The sequence below is a fragment of the Podarcis gaigeae genome (genome assembly GCF_964106915.1).
Source record: "Podarcis gaigeae genome assembly, chromosome: 12".
Lineage (NCBI taxonomy): Eukaryota > Metazoa > Chordata > Lepidosauria > Squamata > Lacertidae > Podarcis > Podarcis gaigeae.
The window spans coordinates 11,824,320-11,848,788 of record NC_139688.1 but is presented as its reverse complement, the minus strand read 5'-3'; positions in this window follow the sequence as shown (position 1 = coordinate 11,848,788).

Below are 24,469 nucleotides of genomic sequence, written 5' to 3'. Positions count from 1 at the left end.
TGGTTTAAAGGCCTGGTGGCATGAGGTATTGAAGGGAGAGCTTTTGCTACTTCTACTGTGGTGCAGCGTAACTCCCGCCGTCCCCGCCACCCTCAAAATGGGAGGGAGGTGTCCGTTTTGTAAGGCAGATGAGAGAATCAATGTGTCTCTCCAAGGTATTGCCCCCTCGGCCATCACAAGGTCGCCTTTGTCGCTTTATATTACGTTTAATAAAAGCCCTCCATTTCCCGGGAAGGTTTTTACGACAGAGGCTAATACTCCTTCAGAAAATCACCTGCTTGTGTTTTATCTGTTTAAATTTAGCAGCCACAAATTCCTGCTCAGAAGATAAAGCAAGGAAAATAGACCCCTTTAAAAAGGCAATTGCTTTTTGGACATAATAGATGGCAAAAGAGCGACCAAGTGCTTTGTCACCCAACTTTTGACATCCCTCCACCCAGTTCTTAAAGTCCTTGTTTGTAATTCAGCTTGGGTGGCCCTATGTCTCGTGTTTCCTGTTTTGCCTGACCCTTGGTGATACAGTGGCTTTTAGATTTGCAAAAGTAACTCAGAGACCCCACTGAGTTGCCCACTTGGGGGGGGGGACGACAAAATGTGTCCTGTCCTGTACACGCTGACCTCCAAATCTGCGGAAGTTTCCCAGTCCTGGGAAATTTCACACACATTTTGATAGAATATGCACCCCAGTCTGCATGGGATTGTGGTCCCTTCATAACTAAAGCTCTTGTGAAGGCTGTTATCTATCCATTCATTCCATTTTTAGCCCACTCTTCCTCAAAAAAACTAGCATATGTGAATCTGTCTCCCACTGTTTTCTCTCAGAACAATCCTGTAAGGTCACTCAGGCTGAGAAAGGGCAATTGGTCCACAGCCACCCAGCAAGCTTTGTGACTGAGAATTTGAACCCAAGACTCCCAGAGTTGGCCAACATATTAACCATCAAACCACACCCCCACAACTGTCCTTCTTCAAATATTTCACTTTGACTTGTCTACCTTCTAGAATTCTTGAGAATACCTTCTCTGCTAAATCATCATCACCTTTCCCTCATAAACATCAGAAATTAATTTGAGCCAAATCTCAGCCTTGAATTCTTTCCCCAGCATCAAAGATCAGCCCACTGCCATATGCAGTCATAAATAATGATGTGCCATTGAGCATGCACAAAGGGCATTTTCCTCATTAGCAAGTTTCTGGCAATCAGCCTTGGATATCTGGAATCATAAGAAAGGGGTCTCGTGTGAAAGGGTGGGATCTGAGCCACTTCCCCCTACTGTATTATGATTGCATCCCTTGCAAATGTACAAAAGTGGAAACTTCTGGGTCAGCCAAAATGTCCATTTACTCCAAGATGTTGCCTCCTAAACATCCTGGTTGATGATCTCTGGTGTGCTAGGGACAGAGGTGAAAGCTGTTTCCTGGTCCTGCTGTTTCCTGATCTCTCAGCAGCCTTTGATACCATCGACCATGACATCCTTCTGAACCATCTAAAGGAGTTGGAAGCTGGGAGGACTGTTATGCAGTGGTTCCGCTCCTTTCTCCTGGGCCGTGTCCAGAAAGTGGTGGTGGGGGATGAGTGTCCAGACCTCTGGGCTCTCACTTGTGGGGTGCCTCAGGGCTCCACCCTCCCCCAATGCTTTTCAACATCTATATGAAGCCGCTGGGAGAGATCATCAGGTGGTTTTGGCTGGGTGTTCACCAGTATGAGATGATACCCAGCTCTACCTCTCCTTCAAATCGGAGTGTCTGGAGGCGGTTGGAGGATGGATGGAGGCTAACAGATTGAGGTTGAATCCTGACCAAACAGAAGTACTGTTTTGGAGGGACAGGGGGCAGGCAGGTGTGGAGGACTCCCTGGTCCTGAATGGGTAACTGTGCCCCTGAAGGACCAGCTGCACAGCCTGGGAGTCATTTTGGACTCACAATTGTCCATGGAGACACAGGTCAATTCTGTGTCCAGGGCAGCTGTATACCAGCTCCACCTGGTACGCTGGCTGAGGCCCTACCTGCCTGCATACTGTCTCGCCAGAGTTGCACATGCTCTGATTATCTCCCGCTTGGACTACTGCAATGCGCTCTACATGGTGACTCAGAAACTGCAATTAATGCAGACTGTGGCAGCTAGACTGGTGACCAGGAGTGGCCACCGGCACCATATAACACCGGTCCTAAAGGATCTTCATTGGCTCCTAGTGCGTTTCCAAGCACAGTTCAAAGTGTTGGTGCTAACCTTTAAAGACCTAAACAGCCTCGGCCCAGTATACCTGAAGGAGCGTCTCCACCCCATCACTCATCCCAGGCACTGAGGTCCACTTCTGAGAGTCTTCTGCTGGTTCCCTCACTGTGAGAAGTGAAGTCACAGGAACCAAGCAGAGGACCTTCTCAGTAGTGGTGCCCTTGAGAAGATTTCACCCCTCCCATATCCAAGAATCTGCTGATGTTCTCTGCTGATTCTCCAGAGAGGAGGGGGCGGTTTCTGCAATCTACTTATTCCGCTCCAGCCTCACATCAAAGAGAGAGAGAGAGACTGAGTGTTAGAGAGAGATCGTGTGTATAGATAAGGTTGCTGCTAAGAGCAGCTGCAGACACTCAGTGCAGTTCAGCATTTTCGTTTAGACCTCATTTAGCTCTGTACATAGTTGTGTATTATAGTTGTAGATAGAATAAAAGAAGATATTCTACAGAGCTGCTCTCCGAGTCGTTTATGCTCTACTATACTCTGCTGTGCGACGACTGTCTTCTTGTGGAAGTGAATCCGGTGCTCACAACTCTAAGCTGTGAGTCCACAGCACTTTGACCTGTTCCAGTGCAGAAGGTGGTCTCTGGAAGTGCTACCCAACTCGCCTAGCCCAGTCGGGGCTGAGTGGATGAGTCCAGTTGGTGACACTGGCTCAAGGGTGATGCTGACAGCCCTCCCTGTGGAACGCCCTCCCATCAGATGTCAAGGACATAAAGAACTACACAACTTTTAGAAGGCATCTGAAGGCAGCCCTGTATTGGGACGTTTTAATGTTTGATGCTTTGTTATGTTTTATATATTCTGTAAGCCGCCCAGAGTGGCTAGAGAAACCCAGCCAGAAGGGTAGGGTATAAATAATAACGTTGTTGTTGTTGTTGTTGTTGTTGTTGTTGTTGTTGTTGGAGTTTGAACCCTTAGATTCTGCCATTGTGAACTGCCACTAGATGAATATCCACACATATTTCCTAACTGAATCCAACTTTCTTTAGACCTGAGCTGGCCAGCTTTGTCAACTCAGCATCTGCAATATACCTCAGCTGCTCCCTGGACAGCTAAAATACAATATATTGACTGGATCTAACAAATGCAGCGACTTAATCAGATTAGCTAAGAAGACTGTGGTGAGTTCCTCCAGAGTAGCTCCATTGGCTTTGGCAGGATTGCTCCCAGATAATTAAGTGGTTTGATGGCATCGGCTTAAACATTTCAACTCAAGTTAAGGCATGCTTTCTGACAGCAAATCCAGTCGAAAGAGAGATAGAGTCATTCGTTTTTGCATCAGTTCAACAGACTGGCTTGGAGGTAAAGTTGCCACTAGGGAAGATATTTTCTGGTTCGGATGGCAATGTGTGCAAAGAGGCCTTCTCTGAGAGGGCTTCAGGCAGAGGTGAAAACCCAGATTCCAGCATGTCAGGGGATAAGGGGGTTTAGGCAAGGCAGAGGTGTGCCATTGCCATGGATCATTGAATATTCCTGTAGAAAACCGACACAAACTGTGATTATTTGCACAGCAAAACACATTCAGCTGTTGAAAAGGGGATGAGAGAATCTCTCTCTCTCTCTCTCTCTCTCTCTCTCTCACACACACACACACACACACACACACACTTAAATAAAAAATTAAAATGCTTAAAATGTAGCATTTTAAAGATTATATATGTACATTACTGGGAGCCCGCCTCAGATGTGCCCTTTTTTGCCCAATTTTGGAATCAGGTTTTGCTATATGTAGGCAAACTAAGAACCAAACTACTCCCTAAGACCCCCATCTGCACTATACATTTAAAGCAGTATCGTACTGCATTAAACAGTCATGCTCCGCCCCCCATCCCCAGGAATCCTGAAAACCATCATTTGTTAGAGGGGCTAAGAGTTGTCAAGAGACCCCTATTCCCCATGCTGAACAGAAGAACCAGAGACCACAGTCTGCAAAGAAAGGGTTAAGCCCTGCTCCTTGCATGCCATGTTCCCCAGTAGTGATTGGGAGATCTTGCACACCACATCACAGCAAAATTATTTATCATAATGCTGTGTTTGGATGGAAGTCTAAATTAGGAGAAAGAGGATCAAAAATTAGGCAGTGCGCTATTTTCTACTCAAATAACACTAAAACTTGCAGAGTGTTGTTTATTGTGAGAAGTTTGCAATTCCACCAAAGTGCTGGCAGGAACAGAGTATGTTCAGCCTCTCCCATAATGTAATCTCTTCTCTTACTTGCTGTCAACAAGAGCTACTCCCCTCAGGCCCAGCCAACATAGAAAACAATCAGAAATCCTAGTCCAGCAATGTCTGAAGGGTCACCAGTATCCTGCCCCTGTTGCAATGTGTCATCTTAAAGCAAAGGAAGCCAATCTGGCAGTCTCCAAGTACTGTTTGACTACAGCTCCCATCATTCCTGACCGTTAGCCATGCTGGCTGAGGTTGATGGGAATTGCTGTCCAAAATATCTAGAGGGCATCAGGTCAGGGTAGCCTGCCCTAGAGGGGAAGCCAATAGTTCAGACGGGAGATGTGCCATTATGAAGATCTGAATGGATGGCATTCCTTGGATCTCCTGATGGGCAAATCCTTTCCTAGAAGCAGCTGTTGAACCACTGTAAGAAAATGGATGCTGGACTAGATGGATGGACGAATGAATGAATCTTTATTTGCGTCAGCCATCGGCCATAACAATAAAACAACAATACGATATACAAAGAATAGAAATAAAAAGTCAGTTACATAAAATACATTTTAGGGTTTTGAATCAACAGTCAAATGGTGGGTCTTATTCTGATTGCCCCAGCTAAAAACCTTGCAACCTTTGCTGTCACCTGCTCATCTTGATCTGCCAAGAGAAAGGACACTGTGGCAGTGGTTGGGCAACCCGGAATAGACAAGAAAAGAGGGGTGATGTTAGAAGTATCGGTTGGTTGCTCGAGAGCAATCAGGCAATATGCTTCAATAGTCTGTTTTAAAGGTTTCTTATTGGGGATAAAAGCCGTTAAAATGCAGAGCGCCTCTGTTCTGTGTCTTGCTCATTCACTGGCAGAATCTGTGAGTGGGCAGTCCTTAAACCTTTTCCAGCAGAGTAGTTTCTTGACGCCCAGTCTGCACCTCCCCTCTCTGCATGGAAGCCTACTGCGCAAGGAAGGCGTGAGTAATGGGGGACCTCTCTCCTCCCCGCTTTGCTCGGGCAAGGTGTCCTGGCTCCGCCTCGCCTCCTCCGAGCCCTGTATCTCCGCTCCACTAGAAGCATGGCTGCCTTCCTCTGCTGAGGAAGTGCTGCTTCCCACGATATTTGGGGGCTCTCTGTAATCCATCCGGCTTTTCCCCTCTCCCCCCCTGAGCCAATGGCAATTCCCTGACAGGTGATAATCTCATTCCTCAAGTCTTTATAAAGAGTGCAAGCCAGAAGGGTATGCACCACCAATTCGGGACTGCCATCTCCACAGGGGCATAAGCATTTTTTGTGTGGAATCTGTTGGAATCGTCCCTCAAGTACAGCCGAGGGCAATACAGTACATTCAATCTTGCGAGAGTAAAAGCACGTCTATATTTTAGATGCCGGACTAGATGGGCCACTGGCCTGATCCAGTGCTCTTTACAGTCTGTCTTTTCCTGAGAGGGGGTTCTGCCTCAGCCATTAAGAGCACAGAACTGAACGCACACCATTACTTTTCCAAGGAAGCAACGAGGATCCTGTTGCCTGCCGCTCTGTAATTAACATGCAGCATAAGAAAACAGCAGGGAAATTAGAACTTCTTGGTGCATTCAATCATGCTGCCAGGAGATTATTCTCTGGGGGAGGGTTCGTTCTTGTTGAAGACTCAGCACATTAGAGGTGGAGGCTCGATCACGTTAGAGGGAGAAAGCAGCGCTCAGATGAATATGTGCAGGCATTACAAAGTTTGTATGAGAAGGAATTACTTTTGCATCTGCTTTGGTTCTTTGGAGGCTTCTGTAGCAAAGCCCCTCTCAAGGCACAGTCAATGGCACTCGTCATTTAAGTCAGGGATCGCCAGCACCACTGCCGTCCTACGACTCCCATCGGCCAAAGGCAGCATGGCAAATGGTCAAGTATTATGGAAGTTGTGGTCCAACCATATCTGGAAAGGTTACAGGTTCCCTTCTCTTGACTTATGCAGAAGGAAGTAAAGAAAGAAAGAGGCAAATATATAATTCGCCAACGTATTAACCAGAGGAAGCAACGCAATTGCGTGAAAATGGAAAACAATTTTTAGACCCCAAAGAACAGCCCAGTGAGGCTTGAGCATGCTCAGATGCTACAAAATACTGCACGACTCTTGGGGACTTGGGAGGGTGCATGAAAACTAGGGAAGGGAGACTAGAATGGAATACAGTGGTACCTCAGGTTACAAACACTTCGGGTTACAGACTCCGCTAACCTGGAAGTAGTACCTCAGGTTAAGAACTTTACCTCAGGATGAGTACAGAAATCATGCGGTAGCACGGTGGCAGTGGGAGGCCCCATTACCTAAAGTGGTACCTCAGTTTAAGAATGGTTTCAGGTTAAGAACGGACCTCCAGAACGAATTAAGTTCATAACCAGGTACCACTGTATCTTAGAAAAGGGCCTGGCTGGCTGGAACCCAGAACAGGAGCCCTCCATGCTACATTTTGTAACAGGCCCCCCTGAAGAGCAAGTGCCGTGGAGTGATTAAAGTGCTGGAGTAGCCTCAGCGTTAAATTCCCACTCTGCCATGAAGCTCACTAGGTGACGTTGCACAGGACGCCATTTCTCAACTACCTTACAGGGTTGTAGTGAAAATAAAATTAAGTGTGTATGTGCACCACCCTCGAGGGAAGAGGAAGGATGGGATAAAAATATTATGAATTCCAAACAGGATTTGGGTGTAAGTACAGAAGTATATACATGTTTATTAAATGAGCATAAATCAGGCATGCATTTACTGATGGCCCTTTGATCTGATCTGCAAGGACATTCTTATTTACAAGTCTAGTATAAATTAAAGTTACATGGATGCACCAGTTTTCCCTTACCTTTGACCATTGAAATGTATTTATTCAGAACTCACCTTATTCTTATGACTGTGATTTGTCTTGAGCTGTTTTTAATGTTGTATTTTAATTTTTTGGGACCTGCCTTGGGAACTTAGGGTGAAGAGTGAGTAATAAATCAAATTAGTAGTAGCAGTAGTAGTAATTTCAAGACAAAACACCCATACACACATCTTTTTACACTTGCTGAGAGTTTACACCTTCTTTCACCCTTCCTCAGAATCGCTCATCTTCTGAAGTCCCTTTCCCCCCTGTGTTGACAATGCAAAAACACCCCCAGAAGGAAAGAGTGTAAATGTTGTTCCGTGTGGGCTGTTGTTTAATTCAGGTAACAGATTGGGAAAGGCATCTGTTCGCGGCCTCTCTCTTTCTTATTAATGTTACATAACTTGTCTGTCTCCCCAGTGTTATTTACACTCGAGTGTATGCGGTGTGTCTTGTAGATAAAGTGCAGGCATTCAGCTTTTAACTTTTCCCTATATATCATTCCCTCAAGCCTGTTATTAAGAGCGACTTCACTTCATCCAATTTTTAGTACCTCCCACAGGATGTCATAATATCCCAGCCCAAGGGATGCCATGGCACCGTTTAAGCACTCTGTCCTCTTGATACAAGAAAGACACTTTGATCTCCTGGCTTAAGGAGAGGTAAACGTTGTCTCAGCTCAGGGAGAGTCACTCTTCCATCTGGAAACACAGGTGAAAAGGATAATTAGGTGTGGCAACCACATCAAAGAAATCAGGAATGTTTCCACCATCACTCTCCCAACCCATCTAGTAATATCGCTCATTGCCTTAACACTTGTATGGGAACAGCTAATTTCATATCACGTTCTTAAAAGCAAGCTTGCATCCTGTGTCCATTGATCTATGAAGCGACTGCACTTGGAATGCGACATACAATTCTGGCCACCTGAAAAATCTGTTGGCGGTTACTAGCCATGGGGTGTATGTTCTTCCTCCATGATTGGAGGCAATATGTTTCAGAATACCAGCTGCTATGGTCAGGTACTGCTTGCAAGTGCCCCACGGGACTCTGGTTGGCCACTGTGAAAATAGGATGCCAGATTGGATGGACTTTTTGTCTGTTCTAGTTGGGCTGATGTTCTTCCCTAAATGTAAAACTACTGTTTATTGATCTATAACGACCTTCACACATGATGTGGCTCACAATCCCTGGATCAGTTCAGAAGGGCAGGTTTTCTGTGTGCAAGCACCCGGTCACTCCACCGTGGAATTTAAGGTAACCCATTAAAAAGGTGCTTCATGCACATCCCACCCAATCTGGAGGAACTTCCTGTTTTGAAGGGTAACAATCTTGCATATCGTAGAAGTCCATCTTGAAGATCCAGCCTGAAGCAAGGTCAACTGGCATGTGTACAGTGTTACCTCGGGTTAAGAACTTAATTCGTTCCAGAGGTCCGTTCTTAACCTGAAACTGTTCTTAGCCTGAGGTACTACTTTAGCTAATGGGGCCTCCCGCTGCCGCCGTGCCACTATCGCATAATTTCTGTTCTCATCCTGAAGCAAAGTTCTTAACCTGAAGCACTATTTCTGGGTTAGTAGAGTCTGTAACCTGAAGCGTATGTAACCTGAAGCGTCTGTAACCCGAGGTACCACTGTATGTGCTTAACTCAGAGGAACTGGAGATTTGCTCACTCCCACCATGCGCTGCAAACCATCCCTCCTTTCAGCCCAGTTGGGGGCTTGGATTGGGTCCCTCCACCAGCCCTGCTGGCCTCCACCTGCTGACCATTCTGCTGGACCCCAGCTGGCCAGCCTCCTTGCTGTGTCACATGATGGCCTCAGGCTGAATTTGGGCACCGGCATGAGTGTCAGGGCTGTGAGTGCTTTGGTGACCCCCACAGCTCTGTTAATGGCTGCCAAGTAGCAACCGAGGTTTGGATAGCACCTGAAGTTCCTTTGTTCCAGGATGAAATGGAATAACCTTTCACTGACAAAATTTGGGTACAAATATACATCCCTAGCTATCACTAGACATTTCATTACATGCAGAGCAGGAGAGTAGGGAAGCAGGGTTAGTCCATTGCTGGAATGAGCAGCCAGCTGCCTTTGTTTCTTCCCCCTCATCTGTCAGCTAGCAGTAGCAATTACATCAGATCTGTAAATTTAGGAAGGGTGCCTGAGTTTGCTTTTCCCCCTCCTCCCTCGCCATCTCCTTGGTTTAATTCCTTTTCAAATACAGTTGTACCTTGGATCCCGCAGGAATTGTGTTGGTCTGTAAGCTGCTCTGAGAGCCTTCTTGGCTAACAAACAGAGTAAAAGTGCTTCAGGTAATAAATAAAGGGTGTATCCAGTGCTTTTTTTGATTAAAAAAATGTTTAGGGGTACTCTCATTTTGACTCAAGAAAATCACCATTTTATAGTTCAAATCAGGGAAAATAAATACAGTAAATGGGCAAAAGTACAAAGATTCACAAAATGTTTAGGAGTATGCATACCCTGGCATCCCCCCCCCCCAGAAAAAAAGCACTGGCTGTATCCTTTCTCATCACATCAGTAAGGAGATGTGGGGAAAATGCCACAGCTTTCCCCCTCCCAAAACCTCTACATGGAACTAAGCAGAACAATTTTATGTTAACTCCCAAATCCATTTCACATTGCCAGGCTGTTTTTACAAAGTAGGGTCTTCTTGAATTACTAGGCCACAGAGGGGGGAAAAGTTATTTATTATTTTAACATTTGCATCAAAAACCAAGCTGTACTTAACATTCACGAAGCCACCCAAGGTAATGCGAGAGCCCAGGGAATGATGAGATTCTCGCTTGGGTTGCAATTTATCCCCCTAAATCACATCAGTGGCACAATTTATAACCGGTTTTATTGTATTTACTGTTTTAATATGGCTAAGGTCAAGCGTAATGGGGAGGGGGAAGTTTACTTTGGGCTTTAAATCAGCAATGAAGCAAAGATCGAGCTGTCGCTGACCAAAATTTTCCTCCGCTCAGAGCAGCTCAGATTTATTGTGGCTGAGGAATTTGTAAATGTATGAAGAATCGGCAACTTTGTGCATGATTTAATGTGCATCAGTTTCATTATCAAGGAAAAAGCAAGCAAGCTATCAGATTGCAAGGTCTGTGTCTCCTTGCTGCTAGCAGAACAATCCATAGAGGCCAGGTTCTCTTTATATTCAAGGAAACGCTACGCCATTGAACTTTAATTAGTGGTGAAATATAATCCTGGCTAAGTCAAACAGGACTCCTGTTTATTCTTGTAGAATTCAAATCAATAACTCCCAACTCCCTATGTGCCTGTAATTCCTATTTAGTGTTTAATTGTATCTATTTAATTTTAACTGCTGAAGGCCTCCCAAGTGGAAGGCGGCAATGACTCATGCTGTTGCTAGGAAGCAGCTCATAGACAATGATGGCACATGCGTAAATGGGACAAACGTCTCTGGTGCCATTTCTGCCACTGTGAAAAAATCCACAAGCCAGACTCCAGAAGCAATGCCAAAGGACCAATTTGCACTGTGTTGTGTTTTCAGCATCAAGTCCTGATTAAGATTCCAGATCCTCCAAGTGTCCCCGTTTTCCAGGAACAGTCCCAGAATTACAGAAGCCATCCCAGTTTCTGAATTAATACAGGAATGTTTCACTTTTCCTTATAACGCCCCTGTTTTCATCAGAGGAATGTTGGAGGGTAGGGAGTTATGTGACCCCAAAACCAAGGAGATAAGTAACTGGACTTTAGAAGACATCTGAAGGCAGCCCTGTACAGGGCATTTTTTTTAATGTTTAGTGTTTTATATATTGGAAGCCACCCAGAGTGGTTGAGGCAACTCAGTCAGATGGATAGGGAAGAAATGTTGGAGGATATGAGATTCCACCTAGCTGTTTGTGATGCAACTGGGTTATCTATAGCCTGGTGGGAGGGTTCTTAACACAGGTCTGCAATAGGGTTTCTCCAAGGGACGCGGGTGGCACTGTGGTCTAAACCACTGAGCCTCTTGGGCTTGCCGATCAGAAGGTTGGTGGTTCGAATCCCCACGACGGAGTGAGCTCCCGTTGCTTGGTCCGGCTCCTGCCAACCTAGCAGTTTGAAAGCACACCAGTGCAAGAAGATAAATAGGTACCACTGTGGTGGGAAGGTAATCAGCATTTCCATGCGCTCTGGTTTCAGTCACGGTGTTCTGTTGTGCCAGAAGTACTTTAGTCATGCTGGCCACATGACCCAGAAAGCTGTCTGTGGACAAACGCTCGCCCCCTCAGCCTGAAGTGAAATGAGCGCCGCAACCCCACAGTCGCCTTTGACTGGACTTTACCGCCCAGAGTCCTTTACCTTTTTTAAAAAAAAAAAAACCACCTTTTATCTCTCCAATTACAAAGGAAGTCTTAAACAGATACACCAAACCAAGTTGTTTATTATTATTATTATTATTATTATTATTATTATTATTATTATTTCTTTTCTTTATACCCCACCTGTCAGGAGCCAAAGTCAAGAGTCCGGCTCTTATTATATTCTTATGACTTATTGTCTCGGGGGGGGGCAGCTTCTGACCCCTCCTCCTCCCAGTCTGCTCTCTCTTCTCCCTCTGACCACTCTTTAGCCTCCTTCCCCTGGGGGTTCCCTTGGGGGTTCCCCACCTGGTGCCTCCCCCGCTCCTTTGCATCCAGCCAATCCATGACACTGCCTTTCTCCCAGAACTGGGATTCAAGGCGGCTTACAAAACTTAAGACAAACATGGATGAAACAGAGAAAGCTAAAAACATAGAAAAGATAACACAGTCGTACCTTGGAAGTTGAACGAAATCCATTCTGGAGGTCCATTCGACTTCCAAAACATTCAGAAACCAAAGCGTGGCTTCTGATTGGCTGCGGGAAGCTCCTGCAGCCAATCGGAAGCCGTGGAAGCCCCATCGGACGTTCGGGTTCCAAAGAACGTTCGCAAACCGGAACACTCACTTCTGGGTTTGAGGCATTTGAGAGCCAAAATGTTTGACTCGCAAGGCATTTGTGATCCAAGGTACGACTGTATTTGAAAAGGAATTAAACCATGATGGAATTGAAACCATGATGGAATAAAAATTAAAATTAAAACCATGATGGAAATAAAAAGGATAAAAACAGCAAAGCACTATTAAAAGCCCTTTCCTTAAAAGCAGTTAGTTCCCCAAAGCCTGCTGGGAATAAAACAGTCTTCACCTGCCAGTGGAAAGACAACAAGGAGAGAACTAGGGTAGTTCTCTTCCATTGCATGGAAAATGTTCTCTGTGCATTGCAGAACTCGGCATTATCCTGGGGTTTAAAAGTTTTGTCAGTGCTAGAGCCCAGCAACAGAGCGTTGTGAAATAATAAAGAGGGGGATAACCCCTCGAGCATGTACAGAGTGCCTCCTCGCCACTGAGTAACACGTGCCAGCTTCTGGGCATCCGAGATAAGAGTTTCTGAGGCAGAGCACATGGTTTCCAGCAGAAAACCAAACTGCCATTTTATAAAAATGTAAAATAAGCAAGGTTGGGAATGACATTTTCATCTTCAGCTACTAAAAAGAAGATGCAGAGAGAGAGAGCACTGAAGTGAAGGGTACCTCAGCAAGAAACGATGCTTCGGTCTCAATAAGATATTGCCAAGAAGGATCCTAAACTTCCACCTCTTAAAAAATAATAAACTGCCATCTTCTGACTTTATTGGATATCTCCTCCTGCCTCAGATTCTTTAGTGCCAGATAATAACTTCTGATAAAACTTCCTGTTTCGCTGAGAAAATTGCATTTGTCTCTGTACTTTATATTTTATTTCTTGTCTATCAAGGCACTTCAAGCTACTCGGTCCCTTTTCACTGACTTTTTATTTCTCTAATGGTTTTGTTACGTATCCAACCTATCTGCCCGGGAACTCTCTTATCTTCTACCTTTTTTTTTCTTTTTCCTCTTCAGTTATGAAAAGGTCATGTTCTCGCTTCATAAAGAACACAATAGCCAAAATAAGTGTGCACACAGTGCCCCCTTTGCATTATTCATGCCTCTTCTGACATGCAGAATCTGGATTTTTCAGGGACCAGGAACTGGGGTCTCAAACGGCAAGCGGCAAAAGGGGGGGTAGCAGCATGGGAAGTAGCGTTAAGAGATCAGTAAGTTCAGGATGTGGTGCAGATAATATAAAGGAAAGGTTTTTTAAGACACTGAGGGCATAACAGCACTACAAACACTGCATGACAGGTTGAGTGGCATGACTTCTCCAAAGGAGTCCTGGGTAATTGTTGGTGAACATGTTAGACAGTTACCGTATTTTTCGCTCTATAGGACGCACCGGACCACAAGACGCACCTAGTTTTTAGAGGGGGGGGGAATCAAGAAAAAAATTATTATTCCCCCCCCCCCAGCCCCAAAGAGCAAAGAAGCCAAGACAGCAAGCACGATCTATCCTGCTGGCTGTCTTGGCTTCTTTAGCTGCCCACAGCCCCTCCGGTCAGGAGAGGCTGTGCGAAGCTATGGCAATTCCCCCACCTCCCGCAAAAGCCCACAGGATCCGCACACCCTTTAAGGAGCACGCGGCTCCTGCGGGCTTTTCTACGAGGAGGGAGAAGGGACTGGCTCTTGGGGGCTTTGGGGGGCTTTTCCTGCCTGCCTCCCCCCCTGCATTCGCTCCATAAGACACACACACATTTCCCCTTACTTTTTAGGAGGGGAAAAGTGTGTCTTATGGAGCAAAAAATACAGTAGATAGAACTACAGTTTCCAGAGTTCCTGGGGAGAGCCTGGAGGTTTATCATAGAATGGTAGAGTTGGAAGGGACCAGGAGGGTCATCTAGTCTAACCCCCTGCAATGCAGAATTTTTTTGCCCAACGTGGGGCTCAAAGCCACAACTCTAAGATCGAGAGTCCCATGGTCTACCAACTGAGCTATCCCAACGAGAAAGAAAGTTGCCCTTTTCTGCTCTGTTTTCTAAACTTTCATCCAACACTGCCTGGACATCCCCCGTCGTTTTTGTGGAGAACGATGATGTGATCTAGAAACTTTCTTTTTGTCTTTTAAACAAATACTTTCTCACAAGGTTACCATTTGTTTTTCTGGGTCTGTTATTCTGCCATGCAGTTGGAGAAGCACTTCTCGAAAAGAAAAAGGTTTGCTTTTGCTCTTGAGTATTTAGGGGTTTGTTTTTGTTCTAAAAATAGTTCTTCATTCAGGTTCTTAGTTCACAAGGAAAAAATAAAAACTTCACATAATAGAACTGCAGGGCAAAACACAGACATAAGTAAAGTTGGGATTAGTATGCACATAAGTGGTGATTATTATTTCCATTGTCCTTGAGCATTTGTTTCAGTGTTCTGTATTGTTTTTAGAGTTGGAAAACAGATTCCACTCTGAAACCCATTCATAGAAGCCAGGCCTCAGACCTCTTTTCAATGTCAGGGCTTATCCCAAGGAAACATGAAATTCTGATCCAGGACAAAGCGTCTCTGAGCAACGGCACGAACCATGCATGATCAAGCATATTTACATCCTATTGATCTTAATGGAATGAATGCTAAGAGTGCTGGACTTTGGCTGGGTAATTTAATACTTCTTTTATCTTAGGGTTTTTAGGATCTTAATTTTTGCCTTCATTGAAACCACCAGCGTACACAAGGTTATTCAAAATTATTTGTGCCAAAACATCTACTATTGTATTTGAAAAAGACAAAGATTGTTGTATTACTTATTACTGCAATTTAAAATAAATTCAGCAGTGTCCTGTTTTGTGCTTTTCGTTTTTTCTACAAGACACCTGTTTTTGAAATGTGAAATTAACAGGGTTTTGGGTTTTTTGGAGGGGGAGGCTGCATACCTGAGTACTTGACATAGAAAATAACATCCATCATGAAAACAGACACAACTTATTAAAATGCATAGTGCTGCCTGCTAGAGATGCAATGCCTTTAAAACAAATATTGTAAAGTCCTGAAGGCTTCAGAGATGTACTGCATGATTATTCATTCCTTGGCTTAAAGTTAATTGGGTGAAAGAGAAAATGTTACATTGTCGAATGAGCCTCTAATGCCAGAAAGGGGTTCCGATCGGCACAGCGGCTTGGCTTTATTTTCTTGTTGTTCATTTTCAGCCTGCCAGATGGAATGTTCCTCAGCCTTTTATGGCTTCTACATCCATTTTATTAGCCATATGTTTTGATTGATCTTGTTATTCCTGACAAGAAATCAATTGAAGGGGGGGAGGGGAGGAATACTGTGCCGGAATAGATCTCTTTCTTGATGGAACAGAACAGACTTACAAAAACAAAACAAAAAGCAGTACAGTTACAACAGGCAATGCTTTCTAGGTCTTACCAAGACGCATCTAGTGATGCAGGCCGCATTCACCCCAAACATTTAAAGCACTATGATACCACTTTAAATGCTCACAGCTTCCCACTATTCTTTATGGGAGCCGTAGTGCTTTAAGAGTGCTGAGAGTTGATAGGAAACCCCTTTTTGACTAGCCAGTTAAACCAGGTGAGGGTAACCAATGGGTCTCAAACCCTCAGTGAGTTCCCCTGCATGTGAAGACAGGCTCTGGAGGAGTGAATGGATGAGACCAAGGACTCAGCTACACTGGTAAAGAAAATGCATTGTATATGCATTATAACACTGTAACACCAGATGGCGCTGTTGAGTTCCATTTTTGCCAACCCGATTTGTCATACAAAGTTTACAGCACGTTTTCCTGAAACGTTTTTTTGATGTGTCTCCTAGGAGCCTACTCCAGGGGGCTATAATATAATTGTGGGAGCAGGGCACCCACAAGGTCAATGAGAAAAGCCAGCAGGTGTCAGTGCTGCCTCAAAGAGAAGCAGTTCAGCTCCACAGCCAGCCAATGATGCACCAGGGGAAGGGTGAACGCAGAGGCAGAGTCTTTCTGTAGAAAAGGGTGTCTTGCTAGCTGTGGGGAGGAGAAGGAAGAGGAGCCACCTGTAAGGAGTACCATGAGTATTTGCAAGGGCCAGGCCCTGAACGCAGTGAGGAATTGCAGAACCAGGCCCTTGCTGTGTTTGTCTTGGGGGAGTTGGGTGTGGCCTGGCAGATGTGGCCAAATCAGGAGGTGCGCCACACCTGGAGACAAGCCCAATATGAGGATATAAGACCAGCATTTTGCCCTGGTTCTGTGCCACAGCAATGTGGTTTATTCCCTGCTGTTGCCAGTTCCTGCTCCTTCCTTCTGTTCTTTCATTCTACCCTCACTGAGTTTCCTAGGGTAGAATGTGCATATAATGTGACTATATTCATGACAATTGCATACAAAAAAATGCATGGCATTTGGGGAAAGTGCTTTGCAAAAATGCGCAAATTAGACAAAATTCGCACTATGAACTTTCAGGAGGACTATTTTGAAAAATTGCAGATTCGTATGGAAATGTGGAAAACTGAATTTATGATTTGAAAAATGAGGAACTAAGGGAAATCACCATGGACAGTTTTACACATTCCCTACTAGTAAGCCACCTAGAGATGAATCCTGAAAGGCAATATGTAAATTGTTGTTTAGGAAAAGAGCGTTGTCGGGATAATCTTATCTGACCCTACTTTCCCTTGGAGCAAAGTGGAATAGAAATCTGATGCACAGCGAAAGCTGAGAATTAGAATTCAGGTCCACTGGTGGAGGTCCAGAGCATCCAATCACTTTCAAGACGTAGTAGCCTATGATGGATTCATTGAGCAACATACTTGGTTCAGCAAGCAGTAATTTGAGTTACGGCCATGAATTTGGGCCAACAGACAATCAATGTTCCTTTCTCCATGTATTTATTTGTAAGGGAATGATTTATGTACTTGAGACGAGAGCGGATTCAATCCCTTTGTACTCAGTATCCCTTGCAGTGTGTCAGAATTGCCTTCTGCTTAATATATAGCTCCTCTCAATTTCAGGACTTACTGACATCCCGTAAAATGACACTTCATTAAGAATCAACCAGGAATAATCCATCCAGAACTATTTTTTTATCGATAAAATTTGAGCGGAGAAATATCAGGGTCACTTATCACTTTCCACATAGGGAAGGGACAATGAAATCTTTATTGGAAAAATCTAGCTGGCAGGAATGTGTTCAATCTTGTCAGGGATAGCACAGCCACCGAAATATATTGCCTGAGCTTTGCAGCGGTTACTCTAACCAAACATGCCATGTCAGCAAAATTACAAAGCTTAAGATGACTTTCATGTCAAAGTGTTGCCGGGGTTTTCATTTCTCCATATTTTTGCCAGCAAAAAAAAAAAAAATAAATTTCAATGAAGCACTTTGTATATGGACTTTGAAAAGTTGCCCTGATGTATCGCAGACCTTGTCATGCAACATAGGCCAAGATCAAGATTTATGAATCACCAAGACCTAAAGATTTTACACACACACACACACACACAATGAAAAGAATTCATCTTCCAAATTTCATATCACATTAGCCACTCAGAACCAGACTATGAGCCAAGCAAGACCCATTCAGTCTCATTCTCTCTCTCGCTCACTCTCTCAAATACATACTCCTCCATGTATAAGTGTGGATCTGCTCAGAGTATAACTATATCTATTCCATTTATACTTTGGGCACATCTACACAATACATTTAAAGCACATTCACCACACATTTTAAGCATATGACTTCCCTCAAAGAATCCCAGGAGCTGTATTTCGCCCCAAAGTGCTACAATTCCCAGCACCCTTAACAAATAAAGTTCCTAGGATTCTTTGGGGGAAGTTGTTGTTTAGTCATTTAGTCGTGTCTGACTCTTTGTGACCCCATGGACCAGAGCACGCCAGGCACTTCTGTCTTCCACTGCCTCCCACAGTTTGGCCAAACTCATGCTGGTAGCTTCGAGAACACTGTCCAACCATCTCATCCTCTGTCGTCCCCTTCTCCTTGTGCCCTCCATCTTTCCCAACATCAGGGTCTTTTCCAGTGAGTCTTCTCTTCTCATGAGGTGGCCAAAGTATTGGCGCCTCAGCTTCAGGATCTGTCCTTCCAGTGAGCACTCAGGGCTGATTTCCTTAAGAATGGGTAGGTTTGATCTTCTCGGGGGAAGTAATGTGCTTTAAATGTATGGTGTGTATCCACCTTTTTTTACCTTTTTAGAATACCACTGAAAATGTTATACGTAGGGTAGTGGGTAGCCTCCCATCCAAGCACTCTGGATTAAAGTTATGTGCCCAGCAAATGCTCTGCAGCATATGTGCATCACACGCGCATGAACACATTACCTTGATTTGTCCATCAAGCCTAGAACTGTATACTCCTGACTGGCACAGCTCTCCAACATCTCAGGCAGAGGTATTTTCTACCATCTGCTATCTGGTCTTCTTTTAACTGGAGATGCCCAAGATTAAACCTAGGACAACTTGTGTTCCACGATTGAGCTCCACTCCCATTTCTTATACAGTCATTCCATTTTCTCCAGAGATCCTTGGGATCTATAGTTCTACTCTGGAGTTGAGGAATGCCTCATGGGAAACATCTTGGCACTCTCACCAACCTACAAATCCTAAAGTTACAAAAATGCATCTCTTGGGGGGAAATGTCCAGAACAACAATGAATAGATTGGGGGGGGGGGTAAACAGAAATTTGTTATACGAAGAGAAATTCACATCAAAATGCGGAATTTTCAAAAGTAAATAATTCACAAATTACTGAAGAAATGTGGAGAACTGGATTTAAAATTGGAAAACTTAAAAACTGAGAGAATAAGAACTGACAGATTTTAAAAACATCCTTAGTGAACACTGTGGGGAAACCTCTAGACAGCCATACCGCAGATTCCACAACAATCTCCCATAAACATGCATGTGATTTGGCTGCAGTTTTGGAAGCCAGCAATGTTACAGATGCTATTTGAGTCTTCTCTCGCCTCCCCCCTCTTTTTTTTTTTTTTTTTTTTGCAGTGCTAGACTCAATATGTCTTTTGCACAATGAAAGAGCTCCCTCTAAAGTGCTTTCTGTTAAATAAAGATCCATCGAACACCAACCCAGAAATAATGCTTCACAGGGGCATTGAGCCTCAAAGTTTAATTTGAAACTCTGCTCGTTAAGGGCACTCTGCTCAGAGCCTATTTTCCAGACAAAGCCCCACTCTTCGTTATTAAAGCATTGCTTTTTTGCAGGAGCTCTTAGTTCTGGAAGAATAAACTAAAATATGACTGGAGACCCAAACAAATTTTAAATGAATTTTCATTTGTAATAACTCTTTTGTCTATCTCCTATTCACTTCTCACCCAAATACTGTTCTCATTCACACACCCCATTCACACAAACACACACACAAACACCTCTATCTCTGCCTATCTGTCTCTCTCTCACACCCAAACACACATGAATAAGGCAACGATTACTAGGACAGTGCTGTCTCTTTCCTTATCACCACTGAATTCATCCAAACCCCCAGCTCTAAAGTGCTGATAATCTAACTTTTCAACCGTTGAAATCCTTATAAGCATTCTGTAACACCTCAGCTGAGGAAGGTACCTTTTCAAAGAATTATATAATCAGAAAACTGCAGAGTTGGAAAAGTTTCCTGTGGGTCATCTAGTTCCACCCCCTGCAATACAGGAATCTCCATTAAAGTGTTAACGGAGAAATCTGAGGGCTCCCTTGGACAAAAAACAAGGACACCAGCCAGGAATACCAGAGCAAAACAGCAGCCAGTAGGCTTGGTCTTTATTGAAGACTGTCACGACAGGACTCTCACCTGCCACAAGGTGAAACAAGATGAAAGCCCCGAACAAAAGAGAACCCAAACTTTTATTAGTTGCTAATCCCCATGCTACACCCCCCCAAACTACATCACTAATACATCATGGTTACATCATGAAAGGGGAGTTCTGGTGTCACTAATCTGAGCATCCTGGATCCTGCCCCATGGTTCCTCTTGCCCTCCACCAAACACCCATCAAGTGTAACAAAAGAGATATTTACCGTACATTTCCCTGTTTCCCAGCCAAGTTGATCACACCCTTTTGTCTTCATCTGGGTTTGTTATTTCTGGAATGGCTACCTGTCTGGCACTCAGGTATCAGGATGCCAGGAATTATCACTCATGCAGAGGGGCTGCTGAGTAGCTCACATGTCTATATGAATTTCTGAAGTTTTCCCAGTGAGCCAGTAAAGGTAAAGGGACCCCTGACCATTAGGTCCAGTCGTGACCGACTCTGGGGTTGCGGCGCTCATCTCACTTTATTGGCCAAGGGAGCCGGCGTACAGCTTCTGGGTCATGTGGCCAGCATGTCTAAGCCACTTCTGGCGAACCAGAGCAGCACATGGAAACGCTGTTTATCTTCCCGCCAGAGTGGTACCTATTTATCTACTTGCACTTTGATGTGCTTTCAAACTGCTAGGTTGGCAGGAGCAGGGACCGAGCAACAGGAGCTCACCCTGTCGCGGGGATTCGAACCGCCGACCTTCTGATAGGCAAGTCCTAGGCTTTGTGGTTTAACCCACAGTGCCACCCGTGTCCTTATAGTGAGACAGTACATATGTAGTGAGACAGTACACAGATACATTTATCAGTGAATTGTTACATTTGGTATTGTGCAGCAGAGGCCCTTTGAATAGATAGGAAGAAACTGTGATGAAGTGTTTTGTGGGAACAAATCAGAAAAGTCACAAAAGTGATTTTGCTGATTTTGGTAGTGGGATGTATGTGCATGATATCTGCTGGAGGGGCAACCCCCCCTCCAAACTTATACATAAATTCCTGAAACAAAAGCATCTATGACAGATGGCCACCCAACTTCTGCTTAAAACTTCCAGCGAAGTTGGGGGGTCCCTTCCAGCTCTACAAGTCTATATGATTCTCTGAAAGCAGCTGAGAAGTTCACCCACAAGACATCAATTCACACTGGGCTTTGAATTTTTATACGCCTCTTCTCTAAAAGCCAAACCCCGCAGAAAAGCTTGCTGGTGCCAAAAGAAAGACTTGAAAGATCTGTTGCATCACAGTGCAGTTGGATTTTGGAGATTAATTGCAAAGACATTTCATTCATCTACATTTTAATTAATGTGCATTGTTATCGGGATCTAAGGCTTGCTGAGGAATCATATGCACAGCGCAAAAAGCATTTTTGAAGACCATAATGGCCTAGCATCCCCTTCGTGCTTGGGAAGATAAAAGCTTCACTTTCATATAGGCTTCCTAATAGTCTCATCAACTGCAACTAACCGATTTTCTATTAAGGCCAAAAGGCAGCCATTAATACAGAAAATCATCTTCTATCACTTTCACCCTCTATAAGAAGTAATGTATAGATGCAATAAGAAAGTTAATTGGTTTCCTGTGGCTTGGGATGTACACAAACGCAGGAGAAGAAAGACCCCCATTTCTATTTCTAATTAAAATTTATGAATAGGCCCATTGTGGAAATGGATTTCTGGCTTCCTGGGGCCCTGCCTGCTCATTCTGCTCAAACACATATGTGCCCACTGCCATCACTCTTCTTTTATCACCATGAAACTGTGGGTTTGCGTGTTATTTCACACATCTACCCAACAGAGAATGAGGGACGTGGAGGGAGCTTTTTTTGGAAGAAAGTTCTCAGGGACATGTTGTCGTGCACAACACACTCAGCCAAGGAAGGCAAACGGCCGATAGTTAATTATTCATTGACAAAAGCACACATATGCAGCAGCTCCTCAGGTGCACAGGGTACACACACACACACACACACACACACTTTTCTAGCATCTACATGCATTCAACCTGAGACATCTCCTACATGGACGTCGTCATTGCACTTTCCTCTTCAGACCCCTCCTGGATCTTGGAGGCAGCAGGGCAGGGGACAGTGTGGATTCAACTGACCTGCCGCTCACCTGAAAAGCCTTTTCCTCCACTTTTGACGCATCCTGCGCCCCCTCCTCCATCTCTGAGTGCTCAGACCCTTTCCCTCACCCTGGCTAGTGCCTCATGGGGGGCACCAAACCCCATTAAATCACTGGCCTCCTTCTCTCCTGGGTCGGCCTCCATCAATCACTCGTCAGAGCTCTGCCAGGTCCGTGACACGTGGGCTTTACAAATGGTAACCTCCCTTGGCCCAAAGGCTCCAGGTCTTTGGTGCATGAGAGAGTTCAGAAAGTTTCTTTGTCCTCCCTCCTATCCTCCTGTCAGTGGCTTGTTTGCTCTTAAGACCTGAGCCAATTGTTGAAAATCAAAACTGTAAGGCAAGAAAAGACTCTGCATAGATAAGGGAAACGTGCAAGGAAATTTCTGAGGGCTGCACAGCCAGAGGGCAAAAGTCAGCAGGCCAACAGATGTGAGCCTTACCATTGTGGATTCAGTTGCATTCCAGTCATACAGAAGTCGGACATTTCTAAACACCTATCCCTCTTCATTAAGGGACATGGATGCCACTGTGGGTTAAACCACAGAGCCTAGGACTTGCTGATCAGAAGGTCGGCGGTTCGAATCCCCGCAATGGGATGAGCTCCTGTTGCTCAGTCCCTGCTCCTGCCCACCTAGCAGTTCCAAAGCACATCAAAGTGCAAGTAGATAAGTAGGTAGCGCTCCAGTGGGAAGGTAAACAGCGTTTCCGTGTGCTGCTCTGGTTCGCCAGAAGCAGCCTAGTCATGCTGGCCACATGACCCAGAAGCTGTACCAGAAGCTCCCTCGGCCAATAAAGCGAGATGAGTGCCGCAACCCCAGAGTCGGCCACGACTGGACCTAATGGTCAGGGGTCCCTTTACCTTTACCTTTACCCCTCTTCATTTGAGAGAGCAGGAGGCATTGTCCTAGATCCCAAGGATATATCCTAGCCAAGCAAAAGCACTGAAGGAAGGTTTGAAGCAGTGCTGGCAAGAAGTGTGACCTACGGTTGAGGACCACATTTGGCCTGCAATCTTGATGTTCCCCTCGCCCACTGAAGATGAACACTGATGGCCCATTCACACATGCAAAGCCATTACCAGATGCTGCAGTCATCAAGCGAAGACTGCATGTGTGAACCAGAGCAGACCCACACCATACATTTAAAACACACCCAACACACTTTAAAAGCACCTTGCTTCCACAAAGAATCCTAAGGACTATAGTTTTCCCCTCACAGAGCTACAGTTCCCAGACCCGTTAATAAACTACAGTGCCCAGGATTCTTTGAGGGAAGTCACAGACTTTAAATATGCATTGAACATTCTTTAAGTGTATGCTTTGGGTCTGCCCTCATCAGTCTCAATAATCTCCCATATAAGCAATTTGTTTTTGCTTGTCTGCCTAATGAAAGCTTTCCCCACCTCAAGGCTAATAGCAGCAGCAGGCAGATTTTAATTGGGATCACAGTGCAGGAAAGGATTAAACCACCCATCCCCACAGGCCACAGTCCCACTACTGCAACTCTTATTTAGAAACGGCAGGGGGAAGGGGGTGGATTTGACATGATACAGGCAATTCTATCTATAATGTTACGCCTTGTTGTTGTTTAGTCATTCAGTCGTATCTAACTCTTCATGACCCCATGGACCAGAGCACACCACGCACTCCTGTCTTCCACTGCCTCCCGCAGTTTGGTCAAACTCATGTTGATAGCTTTGAGAACACTGTCCAACCATCTCGTCCTCTGTTGTCCCCTTCTCCTTGTGCCCTCCATCTTTCCCAACATCAGGGTCTTTTCCAGGGAATCTTCTCTTCTCATGAGGTGGCCAAAGTATTGGAGCCTCAGCTTCATGATCTGTCCTTCCAGTGAGCACTCAGGGCTGATTTCCTTCAGAATGGAGAGGTTTGATCCTCTTGCAGGTCACGGGACTCTCAAGAGTCTCCTCCAGCACCATAATTCAAAAGCATCAATTCTTCACCTAGGCCACATTTAAAGCACTACAATACCACTTCCCCCAAGAATTCTGTTTGCTGTGGTTTGTTACTGATGCAGAGAGCTATTAGGAAACTATTTGCCTCCCCAAGCTACAATTCCCGAAGTGCCCTGGGGAGAGGGATTTATTGTTGAACCACTCTGAAAATTGTAGCTCTGTGAAGGGAACAGGGGTCTCCAGGCAGCTAGCAGCGCCCTGAACAAACTACAGTTCCCAGAATTCTTTGAAGGAAGCCAGGGGTATTTAAAGTGGCATCATAGTACTTTAAATGTATGGGGTGAACAAGGTCATAGTGTGGGCCTTCTTGACGGGGGTCATGCTGAGACCGCTGGCTAAGAAGACACCCACCTTTCCAAAGCTGCTCAGCAAAGTTCACTGGGCAATTATTAGCATGAATAAGTCAGCTTCATCTTAAGTGACACTTTGCTAACC